Raw genomic sequence first — 16,436 nt, 5'->3', positions numbered from 1 at the left:
GCTGTTGACGAGTTCGAGCCCCACACTGGGCTCTGTGCTGATGGCTCGGAGCCTGGAGCCTGCCTCGGTATCTGTGTCTCCCTCTGCCTCTGCCCCTCCCCCGCTCATGCTCTGTCTCTCTCTGTCTCAAAAAGAAACATTTAAAAAAAAATAAATCTTAGTCATGAAAGATTCAGAGCATAACATTTATATCTCAAGAAATTCAGAAGCATGTGAAATAAAGTAAGAGAAGTTTTTCCAGGCCCAGGGTTGCGAGGACAGCAGGGAAACGTATGGGGGCCCTTCCCCCTGCCACCCTCAGTTTCTGGTCCCTTCCCAAGAATGGGAATGACAGTGGAATCCCATAAAGGTTCACTGAGGGCCCAAGAGCAGAGAAGGCCATAAGTGGATGTACCAGGGGATCATGAAGCTCAAGTTTTTGGGCCCCTGACTTCCAAGGTCCTGTGCCTGATTTTATAGTAGTAATTTTTTTTTTTAATTTTCATGAGAAGGCCCCCAGAACTGCATAAGTTCCAGGATCTTCCCCTGAAGATCCCTGAACTTCACTCCTGAGCAGAGCCTGGGAAAGCAGCAGACTTCCAAGGACCCCAGCCTGCCATGCCAAGAAGCCCAGGCAGCCTATTTGAGGATAAAACCACAAGGAGCAGTGATTCATCCTCACTGAGGGCCCAAGCAACCCACCCGCTGACTGCAGCTGTAGAGTGATCCCAGGCAAGACCTGCAGAAGAACTGCCCTACCCGGCCACATAGCCGACCCACAGAAGCCAGAGCAAACAAAACAATGGTTGTTACAAGCCACAAAGCTTGAGAGTGGTTGATTACACAGAAACAGATAACTGATATAGTGAATTTGGACAAAACATTGGTGGGAAAAAGAAATAAATAATATAATCACTTCTAGAGCATGAGACTTCTATTTTTAAAGGTGTGCATTCTGGGTATCTGCAGAGAAAATATCTGGAAGATCATGTAAGAGACTGACCAGAGGTTAGAGATGGGAGCTGTGGGGGAAGTAAGCACACTCCCAATAGGTTTAGGTGTTTACAAATGTGCATTACATTTAAATAAAAGGAGATTCACTGAGTACTTGGCTATGTACCAGGCACTATGCTAGGCGTTAGGGTCCAAAAATGAGCTAGACACCATTCCTCCCTTCAGGAAGCTCCAAGCCTGAGTGTGATGACATGCAAACAGACCAGTGGAGTCATGCAGACACTGTGATAGTGATTGGGGGGGGGGGGGGGGCGGCGGGAGGGGCAAAAGAAGCACATGACTGATGCTATGGGACAGAGCGGGAAATGAAAACACTGAACACAGGACAGACTGAAATAGTCCACAGGGGAGCCTTAAAAATGACTAGGTCCTGATTGAGCAAACTGGGAGAGGGCCTGAGAGTTGGGTGGTGGTCTGGGGGAGGCACTTCCCTATCTGGGCTTTGGATCTTCATTCCAAAATGAGGGAATCAAGCTAAATTATCTTAGGGCCACTTCTAGTTCTGAAGCTCTACACCTTCACCTTCTCTCTCTCTCTCTGCACAGGTGGCATACTTCTCACACAGCACAAATTCCAAAACTAACCCCATATTTAGGGGGTGCTCAATATGTGGGCAGAGCTAAAAATATGAGTTTCTTAATCAGACATCTGCAGGCAAATACTATTTTGTGTTTCTGTGATTCAGATGCCATATGTGTGAATTTCTGATGTCAGGTGTAGGCTAGGAAACGTTTTTCCTCTACCCATTTTAAGTTCTAAGTCCATAACAAAAGACAGATTAACAAGAGAAAAACAAAGAGAACTTTATTAACATGTGTATGTGGGAGGAACTCAGGGCTGAGTAACTCAAAGAGTGGCTTAGAACTCAGGCTTATGTAGCATCTTCAACAAAGAGAAATGGCAGGACACAGGAAAATGGCTTCAGGCTTCCAAGGGTGGCAAACTGTACGAAGATAAATAAATGAAGAGTAACTAACAGAGTAAGGATTCCTCAGGTGCCGTCTCTGGGCTGACAAGAGTCTAAAGTAAAAGAAAACTTATATCCTATCTTAAGGCAAAAAAGGGGAAGGTATAGAGAACTTTTCCTGATTTTGTGGTTTCTTAATTGCCTTTAGTGCAAAATAATTCTTACATGAAAGAGGCATCTTTTAGGGTGACATATTCTTTTATAGATAGATAGATAGATAGATAGATAGATAGATAGATAAAATTTATTGTCAAATTGGTTTCCACACAACACCCAGTGTTCATCCCAACAAGTGCCCTCTTCAGTGCCCATCACCCACTTTCCCCTGTCCCCCACCCCCCATCAACCCTCAGTTTGTTCTAGGGCGACATATTCTGGTGTCCTTCACAGGTTATATGGACCAGCCACATGGCACCTGCAGTTGGAATCGTGGAAAAATTTGGAAATTATGAAACAGAAGATGGTGTCTTGCCCTGGCATCCAAGGCAAGTTCTTAGTAGGACTGAGTAGTGAAATAGGAAAAAAATACTGAACTCAGAAAATTGAGTTCAAATCTGGATCCAGGCATACCTAGCTGGCTCAGTCGGTAGAACACGTGAGTCTTGATTTCGGGGTCATGGGTTTGAGCCCCACATTGGGTGTAGAATTTACTGACAAAAAAATTTTTAATAAAGTCTTTTTTTTTTAAATCTGGATCCAGATGTGGGCTCTTGGGCAAATTATTCTCTCTCAAATCAATTATTCCTGGTTTCTCCATTGACATGTCACTCAAATGTAACTAAGCGTCCTTGGACCTACCCAAGACTTAAAGTCAATCCCACATGTAATCACATTAAGGGGTGCCTGGGTGGCTCAGTTGGTTAAGCATCAACTTTGGCTCAGGTCATGATTTTATGGTTCATGAGTTCGAGCCCTACATTGGGCTCTGTGCTGACAGCTCAGAGCCTGGAGCCTACTTTGGATTCTATGTCTCTGTCTCTCTCTGCTCCTCCCCCACTTGCTCTCTCTCTCTCTCTTTTTCTCTCTCTCAAAGATAAATAAACATTTTTAAAAATTTAAATGTTCACACACACACACACACACACACACACACAACTGCAAAGGCAAAGATGAATAATGTGGTCCTGTTTTTCCTTCAAGTGCCCAAGATCCCACATCTGGATCCAGATTTTTTTAAAAAGATTGTATTTAAAAAATTTTTTGTAAGTAAATTCTACACCCAATGTGGGACCCAAACACATGACCCTGAAATCAAGACTCACATGTTCTACCGACTGAACCAGTCAGGTACCCCTGGATCCAGATTTGAACTCAATTTTCTGAATTCAGTGTTTTTTCCTATTTCACTACTCCGTCCTATTTCACTACCTGGAGGAGGGAATCACTGTACATATCACATAGAAAACTTCCCCAACATCTTGATTTTGTAAGGGAGGAAAAACAATTTTCCCTTTACACTTCTGAATTCTTGGCTGAGATCCCTGTAATGAAAGACTAACAAGAAAGATTAACGAGACAAAAAAGCCACCAAAGAGTTAGCTTTAGACTTCAGGATTAAACACCATCTTAATAGGGAGAGGGGAGAGGGGATGTAGGAGAGGAGAGAGGGTGATTTTCAAGAAAGCTGAACGGGCCCTTAGAGGAACACACGGGAGACGCGTTAGCTTTCCTAGTGCGATGTCACTTCTAGTCTCTCCTGTGATAAGAGTCCACTCAATCTTTTCTGACTGATGGAGCTCCCAGGAAGCGGATTTACGACAATTGAGTTCCTTTTGGAAGACTTAGTTTCAGGCAGATGAGAAGAGTTCAGAGAAAGCCTCTCCCTGCTTGTGTTGTCTTTCAAGTGCCTATGGCTCAAAATAATCAATATGCCAAAGCAACGTATTTGAGGGTGGAAGGTCCTGAGGTCCCACCGTCATATATTGGGGTAGCATGTTGCGCTGGCCTTCAGTGCTTTCCTCAAATTTCTCTCCCTTTGGCAGTGGCCACAGTTGTTCCCTCCCTGTGTGTGTGTGTGTCTCTCTCTCTGCCTCTGCCTCTCAGTCTCTCTCTCTCTCTCATCTTCCAGTCTCTCTTTATTCTCTCAGCTACTGATTACCCTGGTGCCTTAGCCCCCAGGTCCGGCTGCCCCTTTTCTATGAATAACAATGACTCCACCTAGCACTCTCCTTGGAGAATTCTCTATAACCACTGCTGGTCTCAAAAACCAGAAGACCGCAGACCCCACCAAGTCACTGAGAAGATTAAATAGGTGTGTCAAGCACCCAGCACCGAGTGGCAAACGTGGGTTCCGCTCTATTGCCTTCCTTTCTCCTGGACAAGAGCAGATAGAACAAAGTGAAAAATGGGACAGAAAAGCAAGCTGTCCTGAAAAGAGCTGAACACCAGACGTTGTGCTGAGATTTTGGTGTATGTGACCTTGAATCCTGCTCCCCCCACCACATCTTTCTAAATTCCCCACAATCCCCCCTTCACCCAGTCGCGGGCCATTGTCTTCAGACATTACTTCTTGCGGCCACTTCCCTACCTGGCCCTGTTCACAGCTACCTACTGATTTGAGAAACAAAGGTAGAAGAAAATGGCAGATAAAATCAAATTTCCTTATAACCAGCAGCCCACTGAGAACTACTTGAGTCTCCAGGAACTCCCTGCTGTCTTAACGCTAATGCTTTGCTAGAGGAAAAAACAACCTTAGCTTGACAACAGCTAGGCCTCCAGTATCCAGAGTCTTCTTTAGCATATGAAAACCTCACTGGAAACTTCCCCTGGACTTCACCTCCCCCAACCCCATAGTATATAACTAGTCTCTCCTCGTGGTCCCAGGCGGGTAGCTCTTCCTGCCCACAGGTCCGGTCCCGTTCTTTAAAAAAATCACCTTTTTTGCACCAAAGACGTCTTCAAGAATTCTTTCCTGGCCGTTGGCTCTGGACCCCACAAAACCCCACTAGCACCCCAAAAACCTCATCACCTACCAAGAGGTGTTCATGGACCTCCCCAAGTAAACAGGCAAGTTATCATTAAAGGACCCCAGTCTCCCTTCTTGCTGCCTTGGAATCCCCCTGCATCAGACTCAGGAGCCATTGATTGTTCCAGTCCCTGGGAGCAACCCCTAACTGCCCCCATGTCTTCCTCCACACATGCTGTCTGGCAGCTTCTTAAAAAGGTAAGTATGCATTTGCCACCACATGGACGCAGCCATTCCTTGGGGTATTACCCAGGGCCATGAGAGGAGAGGATGTGTTCACACAAAGACTGGTACACAAATGTACCTGGCAACCGGATTTGCGGTAACCAAGGCCTGAAAACAAGCCAAATGCCCATCAACAAGAGAACAGACAAATGGCGGCCACTCCGCACAATGGAACCAGCAATGAAAAGGCGTGGAGCGTGGAGTGTGGCCACTCAGATGAATCTCAAACACACGCTAAGAAAAGAAGCCCACCACCCAAGTGTATGCGCTAGATGAGTCCATTTGTAAGAGCTTCTAGAATCTGTGGTGACAGACCACAGATCAGCCATGGCCGGAGTGGGGGGGGGGGGGTGGCAAGGGGGAGGGGGGGAGGGGGTATAACTGCAAAGCGTCAGAAGAAACGTTGGGGGTCGACGGAAAAGTTTTATACCTTCATTGTAGTGGTCATTACCCCAGTGTATGCATTGTCAAAACTCATCAAACTGTACGCTCGAAATGGGTGCATTTTATCATGTGCGATCCATACCTCCACCAGGTCGATCTCTTAAAACAGCTTCTGTTTCAGCAGGGCTCTCAGAAGCCGGCTCTGAATCTAACACCTGGAATGTAACAACTGGAAGAAGGAGCTGTCCCGGCGGCCTAAGGAAAACCATCCCCAACTCTAAACCTGCGGGGCCCCACAGCACACTCCCCAGAAATCTTTCTCACCCAGGGTCCCAGTTTCCTAACTCAGTTCGCCATGCCAAAGTTCATCCTGCTGTGGGCTGGGAGCAGGGCTGGGAGCAGGCCTGGACTATTTCAGGCCCAAGGGCAACATCCCTGAGAAGTTCTATCTGGAAAGAGTGGGAGATCGCCATGGCAACCTGTCCCAGGCCCAGCCCTGGCAGAGCTCCAAAGCACACAAATAAAGCCATAGGAATGTGGTGCAGGGCTGGGCGGGGCAACTAGGAAGTTGCCAAGTTTCCATGAAAATCAACTGCGGGAGGCCTCAGCCTCTGGAAGGGGTCAGTAGGGAATCTTGAGTCCCAACAGCAGGATCAGCCCAGGGAAATGTAACACATTCTCAAACACACACACACACACACACACACACACACACACACACACACACAGAGTACTGGTTCAATAGGAGCACTGGCTTCTGAGCCTGACAAACCGAGTCTGGTGCCCTAGGTCACTTCCTGGCAATCTCAGCAAGTTTCTGAACCAGTTATCCACATGGCCCACTCCCTCCCCTCTCCTCCTTGTCTCCCCTTCTCCAGGAGACCTTCCCTGATCACCTTAGACCAAACTGCAGCCTCCCCTCCACCCTCAACTCCTGCCCTGCTTGATTTTTCTCCATGGCTGCTAAGCACCACCTGACACACCATGTTTACTTGTTTATCCTGTTTGTTGCCTTGTTAGTATCAGCTCCGTGAGGGCGGGGATTTTTGTCTGTTTTGTCTATGCTCCATCCAGTGCCTAGAATGGTGCCTGGCACTTGGTAGGTGCACAAGGAACATTATAGAGTGCACGGACTGCTCTGAAGCAAAATGGGGATAATTCTACCCCCATGGGGTTCGCGTGAAGGTTAAAGCAGTGGGCTTAAGGCTGTGGGTTAAGTCCCCAGCCCTTAGTGGGGGCACTAGTGTTATTCACAGTTATAGCTCTCCTTTGGTGAGACGTAATCACGAACACATTTTTCATTACCACCCCTTAGCACTTTGGTCCATATCTAAGAACACCTTTCACTGGATCTTACCTTGCCTCCCCGACCCTGGAGCCCAAGAGCTTACCCCTGTCCTAGTTCTGCAAAACCACTAGATAATAAAGACAATGGAACCAGAGATGGAGTCCACAGAGAAACTCTCTCGCTCCAAGTATTTGTTAGGAGACTGAATACATGAACTAATTCATTCACAGGAAAGCAAGCTCTTCAAAAATGTAATGACGATTTGAACAGGCAGGAAATGCTTCACCTGTAAAAGAAGAGAACAGGTATTTCTTGTATCCTTAACACATGCCAGGTGGTGTGTTAGGTACCTGACATGTCTTATGTTGTTTCACTTTTGTATGAACCTTACCAGGAAGGTATCTAAGAATGAGGAAATTGAGGCCGGGAGGTTATGACACCAGCTTGAGACCTCAGAGCGCTAAGCAGTGGGGCAGGAGTTGAACCCAAAGTTGCTCAAGCCCCAAAGCCTGTGTTCTTCCTGCCACCCTACCCCACCTCCTTTGAAACTACTTGGGAAAAGGTCCCTCTGCCAAGCGAGGGAGTTTGGATATATTCTGTAGGCAATTCTAAAAATAAAAAGGCGACTGAGTATAGATATATCGAAACTCCTAGGAAGGAGGAATTATTTTTGCCTGCGAGAAATCAGAAAATCTACCAAGAGGAGCTGCGGGGGACTTGTATTTCTGGCTCATTAACTCATCTTTGTGGAGGTTATCGCTGGCTTTTGGTTCTAACGCATGACAATGAACAACACTCTGTATTCATACACGTTTTCCATCTTGTCATATTTTCAGCAGGTCATCCCTTTGGGATCCTTTATTGTTATTTATAGCTGCGTGCATCACTTCATCGCCAGAATTTAGCGCGTTCTGGCAACAGCTACGCTCTCAGAGGCTGGAGCCTCCAGCACCACAAGCCTGAGAGAGAGCAGAGAGCATGGAAATTTGGAGCCTGCTCGGACCAGCTCTTGTGTTCAACGAGTCCGTATAGGTGGCTTGAAATTAGCCAAGGTGAAAATCTTGACACTGCAGAAAATGACAAATGCTACAAATCGAGGCCTTTCGTTCCCCCTCTGGGGAGCCAGTTGTTAAGCATTGCACCAAACACACACCTGGCTTAGCCAGTGGAAAGAGCGGATAAGAATTCTGGAGAGGAGTCAGAGGGCTTGAGTTTAAACTTCGTGTCATTATTAACTCACCGTAAACCTTACAAAGTCACTCCTCTTCCCTCGACCTCACTTTCCTGATCACTTAAATTTGGGGAGATTGAGTATATTCGAAAACCAGGGGTGCCTGGCTGGCTCGGTTAGTGGGGCGTCTGACTCTTGATCTCAGGGTCGTGAGTTCAAGCCCCACGTCGGGCGTGAGGTCTACTTAAAAAAACAAAACCAAAACACAAAACAAAAACAAAAGCAAACCCAAAAAACAGGACTGCTAGGTGCTGAGTTATTCCCCCAGAAGCAAACAGCTTGGCAAATCTTCAAGCAATTTTCAATAATAAAAGAAAAAGAACCCCACTCATTAAATCCCCTGAGAAGTCCAAATAGGTTAACTTAATAACTAAATCGTGTTTAGTGGTGCAAAGCTTTCAAAATCTGAAACCTGGGCGAAGGACAATAAAAGGCAGTCAGCCCTCTGTTGCCTTCAGTCCAACATACTGAGCATCTGAAATGGGGCAGTCACTGCTGGCCATTGATGCTATCACACTGTAGAAGACCCAGACCCTGCCCCCGGGAGCTGATGAGGGAGGTAGACAGACCTTAGGCATGTATCATAATTAGTGGAATCTGGGCTCTGATGGGGTAGGAACCAGGCTTTAAGACAGCATGCAGCGGGGGCACTCTCAGTGTTTGGGGAGCCGAGGACGGCTTGGGAGAAGGGACAGCTAATGGGAATTAAGTCCCGAGGTCAGACACCACAGGAACTTTGGGGGATTGCAATCTTCAAGAGGAGCTGGGGAGCGTGATGCAAATCAATGCTGGAAAGCCACGTAGAGCCTTCGGGATCAGGTAAAGGAGTCCGGAATTGATCTTTAAGGGCAGGAATTTGAGCTTTAGAAATCTTGTTCAGGCTATTATATGGAGAATGAATGGAAAGAAAGCAACACTGGAAACTGGGAGGCCAGTTCAGTGGCTTTTGCAGCGAATGAGGGATCCGGTAAACCGAGGCAGAGAGTGAATGGATTAGGGCCTCGTGATCCTGTGAGTTATCATAAGAAATACAGATCTGGTCTTTGTTGCCAGTCCCTGACACAGGGCTCTCAAAACTCTTGTAAATGCCTAAGTGAGAAGAGCACTGGGAGCTTCTTTTGTTTTACCGAAGGGACCCTGAGTGGGCTCCTGATGGCTCTGGATGGGGGCTGCTCCCCAGGAAGACCAAGCCGTCATTAGAAACTTGGAATTTCCAGCCACTCACCACCACCACTTCTCTGGACAGGTGAGAGGGGCTGGAAACAGAATTAATAATCAATCATGCCTGGGGCGCCTGGGTGGCTCCGTCGGTTAATCCTTTGGCTCAGCCCATGATCTCACAGTTTGTGAGTTCAAGCCCCATGTCAGGCTCTATGCTGGCTACCTCGCAGCCTGGAGCCTGCTTCAGAGTCTGTGTCTCACTCTCTCTCTCTCTCTGTCCACCCCCCCCCCAGCCGTCCTTTCTTAAAAATGAATAAACATATTAAAAAAAAAAATAACCGATCATGCCTATATGAGGAATCTTCCATAAGACCCCAGTAGCACAGGGTTTGGAGAACTTCCAGGTGGGTGAACCTGTCCACATACGGGGAGGGTGACAGTCCCCACCTCCACCGAGACAGCAGCTCCTGTGCTCGGACACTCCCAGACCTCACCCTACGTATCTCTTCATCTGGCCGTGCATCTGTACCCTTGATCCTATCCTTTCATAAGCTGGGAATTGTTTCCCTAAGTTTTGCCAGATTGTTCTAGCAAATAATCAAATCCAAGGGGGAAGAAGTCATGGAAACTTCCAATTGGTAGCCAAGTCAGACAGAAGTTGTGGGTAACTTAGGGACCTACGCTTGCAGTGGGCATTTGAAGTGGGGGGAGGGGGGGCAAGGGGGAGGGAAACAGTCTCCTGAGACCAAACTCTTAACCGGTGGGATCTGACACTATCTCTTGGTACACAGTATCAAAAGTGAGTTAAGTTGTAGGGTACCCAGCTGGTGTCACAGAATCGCTTGGCATTTGGAAACCACCCCCCCCCCCAAACTCTTGACCAGAAGTGTCAGAAGCATTCTCTGTGAAAGTAAAGAAGACACAGGTTTTTCCCAGACAGGCGTGTATGAGTCTCCTGGGGCTGCCATCACAAAGTGCCACAAACATGGTGGTGGCTTAAATAACAGATACGTATTATCTCACGGTTCTGGAGGCTGGACATCCGAAAGCAAGGCGTCAGCCAGGCCATGCTCCCTCCAAGAGCTGGGTAGGATCTTCCTTCCCTCTCCCTGGTTTCTGGAGGTGGCCATCAACTGCCTACTCTAGTTTCTGCTTCTGTAGTCCCGTGGTGTCTCCCTGTGTGGCTGTCTCTTCATATCCTCTTCTTTTTTTTTTTTTTAATTTTTTTTTCAACGTTTATTTATTTTTGGGACAGAGAGAGACAGAGCATGAACGGAGGAGGGGCAGAGAGAGAGGGAGACACAGAATCGGAAACAGGCTCCAGGCTCTGAGCCATCAGCCCAGAGCCTGACGCGGGGCTCGAACTCACGGACCGCGAGATCGTGACCTGGCTGAAGTCAGACGCTTAACCGACTGCGCCACCCAGGCGCCCCTTCATATCCTCTTCTTACAAGGACACCGGGTGTATCGGATCAAGGACCCACCCTGTTCCAACATGACCTCCTCTTAACTAATCATACCCACGATGACCCTCTTTCCAAACAAGGTCACATTCTGAGGTTCTGGGAGTTAGGACTTCAACATATCTTTTGCCAGGGGCGGCGATTGATTAGAGATTGATTACGTCTTTAGGGGAAGGGCAAACAAAGGACAGAAGTCGAGCGTTCACACACTGATTTCTGTGAGCAGATGGTAGTCAGATGAACTGGGTAGGGAACGCAGGAAGAGAAGTGGATTTCAGGGGGAAGGTGGTGAGTTTTATTTTGGACGTGTGTCAGTTGCCTTCCGGGCAGCACAGGCTGTGTGGGACAGCTCTGGGGGTCCTTTGACAATCCACACCTGGAGATCTAGCCGCCTTTCTCTGTTTGCTTCACTTTCATGAATAACCCTAATCAAAAGGTCTTGTCCAGACAGAGCTGAAGAGTGGCAGAATACGCCACCCCAGTATACGCCACTTTGGCATAGGATTATTTTAAGCTAAAGACACTTGAAAAACAGAAGGTACAAAGGACAGTCTGCTCCGCGCCCCCCCCCCCCCCCCACCGGCCTTTTCTTTCTGAAAGCAGGAGATAAAATTCCCATGTGAAAGATGTCCTCCTATGCCAGGAGGAAAGAAAAATTCTGATCACCAAGGATGGGGAGTAATTCTGTCCAAACAGACCTTGTCAAAATAATTCTTACCTTCCCTTGGCCCCCCCCCCCCATATATTTCAGTTACTTTTCCACAACTGTCTCCCTTTGCTCAACCTGGTATGTAAGCCCTTGGGCCTTTCTGCTTTTTGGATCTTCATTTTCCTCTGGGGGCTCCCATGGCCACATAAACATCCACGTGCCTTTCTCCTGCTAATCTGTTTTGGTCAACTTAATTCTCAGGTCTGGCCGGAAACCCAGATGGAATGGGGGTGAAGCTTTGTCTCCCCTACGGAGCCTTTAAGGCTCAAGACCTGAATTTAAGAGTTAAGAAATGAGAGAGTCCTAGGTGAGGCAAGGTGCAGGGTGTAGCCACTTAGGGGAAGCAGAGGTAAAAGTCACTGGTATTGAGGGTCACAGGACTAACTGGTTGCCCTTGCCGTGTCACTGGCGGCCTGTGCTGCCCACTCCTCTTCACCTCTCCCGTCACCGGCAGAAGCCCAAGGTAAAAGAGCGAGGAGCTAGGACAATGCCGCAAGCATGCCAGCTTCAACTGCAAAGACGATACACGATTCAGAAACTTTATTATTTAGCCCAAAGACCAGGAAATCAGACACTACAGGATCGAAGACAGAAGTAATTTAAGAAGCATCCACAGGGGAGACTGGCCCAGTGTCTCTGAAAAGTGTTTCAGAGATGTTAACTGTCCTTTCAAGATTCAAGATCGCCAAGAAGCAACAGACTGCCTTCTTGGGTTAGCTGTCCGATTTGAACACAGAGATAATGCTGAAAAATTCAAGAACTTGGTACCAGATAATGCAAAACGTATTGGTGGTGCAACGAAAAATGCAGAACCATCCATCAGTCTGGATGTAAATAACTCTGGTTTTCGGGCTGGTGCCATGGCTTCGGTTAACCTTCTTGGGGAAGTCAGGGTGACGACCTGGTCGTGCTTAAGGCGATTTACAGCTCCTGACGGCAGGATGCGGTTGCCAAAGCAAATCAAACAAAAGAGGGCTTGCCTGGCGCCTTAGATAAGACTATCTCAGAACAGGAAGTGCAGTTCTTAGGAAAGCTGCTCAAATTCTGCTATCTCTGCACCTGGAAGAGCTCAGAGAGCTACAGACAAAAATTCATGAAATCATAGCAGCTGTTCAGGTGATTCTTGTGGATCCAGAGACCAAAGTGGGGGCAGTAAGGTGGGGGGTGGGGGGGCCGGTGGCAGCGGGAAGACAAACCAAGACCGGGGAAAGTTGGAGGATGAACATTTTAGGATTTCAGCTTTTCACCTACGTCGTGCAACTGGGAATCATGTACACTCTGGCATGCGTTTGGAAACCCAATGCCACCTTTTCCAGGGAGGGACCCCGGAAAATTGAGGATGTTCTAGAGATTGACCGTCATTGCTTTTTCTTTAATAAAGTTCAAGAAAGTGGGGCGCCTGGGTGGCTCAGTCGGTTGAGCGTCCGACTTCAGCTCAGGTCACGATCTCCCACTCCGTGAGTTCAAGCCCCGCATCGGGCTCTGTGTTGATGGCTCAGAGCCTGGAGCCCGCTTCGGATTCTGTGTCTCCCCCTCTCTCTGCCCCTCCCCTGCTCATGCTCTGTCTCTTTCTGTCTCAAAAATAAATAAAAACATTAAAAATTTAAAAAAAAAATAATAAAGTTCAAGAAAGTGGGGAAAAGAGAAAGGAGCTACCAGGGTGGATGTGGAATGGGCCATCTGCATAGACATTGAAGACGCAGAAGGAGGCTCAGAGCCAGGTGCCCAATACAGCAACACCAACAGAAGTAATCATCACTAACGTTTATCGAGTGCCTACCGTGGGCCAGCACTGTGCTGAGTGTTCGCACGTATCTTCATCCCATTTAATCTTTCTTTTCTTTCTTCAGATCTCGGCTTAAATGGCACCCCCCCCTCTCCAGACCCCCTCCCCGATGTAAGCCCTCTTTATTCTCTACCTCAAGCCCTTCACAGAATCTACACTGATTGATGATTATTTGTTTACTTTCTAGCTGAATAAGCATGGAATGCCAAGGTATTATTTCTATCCCATTTTACATCCAAGGCAAGGGAGGTTCAGATATTAAGTAATTTGCCCAAGATCACATAGCTACAAAGCGGCATGCCTGAAACCAGAGCCCGGGAATACCGGACTCCTCAAGCCTACATTCTGAATGATACCACCTCCAAAAAATCTGCAATGGATGAGAGGAAATAACCTAGGAAGAGGACAGGGCAGAGGTGGGTGAACTGGCTGATAGGATAGCGGTAGGAACAAGGCCTTCATGCTAGAAATGGTTCAGAAGCGGCACTGGGAAGGAAGGAGGGCTCCTAACCCAAGTCCTGCCCCAGGGATTGGAGAAGTGGGCAACGAGGAGCATCTTTTTGAGAAAGCTACAGACAGAAAACTTTCAGAGGAGTAGTCAAACCCCGCAGCCTAGGTTTAAGGGCCTGCTAAGCTAGACCAAACTCCCTTTCATAATTTCTCCATACTCCGTTTATTTTCTTTTAATTTTTTAATGTTTATTTATTTTTGAGAGAGAGACAGAAACAGAGACAGAGCCTGGTGGGGGAGGGGCAGAGAGAGGGAGACAGAATTCAAGGCAGGCTCCAGGCTCTGAGCTGTCAGCCTGGAGCCCAACGCAGGGTTCGAACCCTCGAACCACGAGATCATGACCTGAGCTGAAGTCGGACGCTTAACCGACGGAGCCACCCAGGCACCCCTGATTTTGAATTATAATTTGAAGCAATTTGTCAACTCTGCACAGCAAACTTTAAAGGAGTTCACTTGGCCTCCAGAGACACTGTTCTTGAGTTAATACCAAGCTAACAACCTAGTCGAGGGTGTTAGTAAACTACACAGCTTGCCAACTAATATCAAGTCAAAAACAGAAGCAAACAAAGTGCTTGCAAGGGGTGTTGCTCAATAGGGATTTTTTTGGCCTGAGGAAACTTCCAAGACACTGAAGTGCAAGGACCCAGAACTAAATAAATTTCTGCTGAGCCCTCCTGAGTCTATTCTGAACAAAGTTTAGAAGACGCAAAACAGCCACAGATCTTCTTTCTCTGTGGGAGTTTTAAAATATGGTGCAGGGGCGCCTGGGTGGCGCAGTCGGTTAAGCGTCCGACTTCAGCCAGGTCACGATCTCGCGGTCCGTGAGTTTGAGCCCCGCATCAGGCTCTGGGCTGATGGCTCAGAGCCTGGAGCCTGCTTCCGATTCTGTGTCTCCCTCTCTCTCTGCCCCTCCCCCGTTCATGCTCTGTCTCTCTCTGTCCCAAAAATAAATAAACGTTGAAAAAAATAAATAAATAAATAAATAAAATATGGTGCAGAATACTAACTCCTACCAACAAAGAAAATTATTCACAAACACAAAGGGCAATTACCAAAGAACCTAGAGACATGATTCTTATCCCAGTTCTGCCCTGGATGATGCCTGTCCCTTTCCCTCTCTGGATCTCAGTTTCCACATCTGAAAAATGAGGAAGTGGAACCATATAATCTCCAAGGGACCTTCCAACCATAAAATTCTTTAACTGCTTTCTGTTCTCCTTGTTACAAAACATCCCATTATTAAATGAAGACCATTAATCATATGTTATCCTTGGGGCCACCACCATGACTGTTCAGGTTGCACACTGAGCAAATCCAGAGGTCACCATTCACATTATACTCTGTGTAAACTATACCCCTGTTGGGTGGTATATAACCTAAACATCCATACATGGCAACCTTGATGATACTCTTCAATCTTATAAATATTTAATGTTTCATTTTTTATTTTCTTAATATCCATTGTTTCCCTACCATGGGTCCCTACCAGCAGAGATAAAACTACATTAATAACGATACTGAACAAAGTACTCTCAAGGATTAACTCTTACTCATGGTTAGCATACATATATTTAAACCCGATGAAATCCTGTGATTATCATCTTTATCCTTCAAATAAGGGATATTGAGGAAACTGCCCAGGATTCCGCTAGAAAGTGGCTGGGACAAGAATTCAGACCCACCTCTGACTCCAAAGTTCATTCTCTTTTAACTCCACTGTCCATCTCGCCTGCTGTATGCTTTGGAATCCCCCCACAATCCTGACACTCTTGGGACATCAGTGAACAAGTGTAAGTAATTACAACATTCAGTTAGCTGGAAACGGCAGCGATGCAGCATAAACACACTGGAAAGAAAGTCGGCACCCGCCAATTTCCATCCCGATCTTGTCACTAACTACAGATGTTTTTGCCTCTCCGTGGGCCTCAGTGTTCTCATCTGTCAAATAGGGGTGATGGCTTGGGTCCTTTTTAGGATATGAAAGTAGCAGCAGTTCCTATAGCAACACCTATTTAGCTGTTTGCATTCTCTGACTTTTATTTTTTTTTTTTTTTAATTTTTTTTCAACGTTTTTTATTTATTTTTGGGACAGAGAGAGACAGAGCATGAGCGGGGGAGGGGCAGAGAGAGAGGGAGACACAGAATCGGAAACAGGCTCCAGGCTCCGAGCCATCAGCCCAGAGCCTGACGCGGGGCTCGAACTCACGGACCGCGAGATCGTGACCTGGCTGAAGTCGGACGCTTAACCGACTGCGCCACCCAGGCGCCCCGCATTCTCTGACTTTTAAAGTGTATTAGTCTTTTGGGCTCCAACTAAACTCCTGTGCCTCTCTTATGATGACTATAGCCACCAAGGAGAATTCCTTGTGGTCCCTGCTTCTTTGGGCCTCCCTAAGGGCACTGCTGTGCTTTCCTCCTCACCCTCAAGACCCCAGATCCGAGAGTTTATTCCATACAATTGGTAGCCTTTGAGACACTCGCTTATTATCATCAACCCTTGTTTCCTTCCCTCTCACGTCTCCAGCTTGCTGGGGATCTTTCCCAATGGATCATGCATTGCATTCCCAAAGAGGGTCGATGTGAGAGTCACGGTCCAGCAGAGGTGAAGTGTTTGCTCTTTCACAGACGCTGTCTTTTGATTTGACATCGCTCAATAGAACTAGAAGACATCTGAATGAGCAAATGCCCAAGTTTCAGACCCAGACCCAGTTTTCCCTCTCACTACGAATAGTCAAGTCACTGTGGGCGTGATGA

The 16,436-nt window shown here is 47.2% G+C and overlaps 1 pseudogene; it reads left to right on the top strand.

Annotated features, from left to right (window-relative positions):
* Window positions 1-9,215: 9,215 nt before the first annotated feature.
* On the top strand, window positions 9,216-12,723 carry LOC112862334 (tRNA-splicing ligase complex subunit RTRAF pseudogene; annotated as a pseudogene).
* The last annotated feature ends 3,713 nt before the right edge of the window (window positions 12,724-16,436 follow it).

The sequence above is a fragment of the Puma concolor genome, chromosome C1, assembly GCF_028749965.1.
Source record: "Puma concolor isolate L17-30 chromosome C1, mPumCon1.1.hap2, whole genome shotgun sequence".
Classification (NCBI taxonomy): domain Eukaryota; kingdom Metazoa; phylum Chordata; class Mammalia; order Carnivora; family Felidae; genus Puma; species Puma concolor.
Note: the sequence above shows the minus strand (reverse complement) of the source record. Positions and strands in the feature narration are given on the sequence as shown.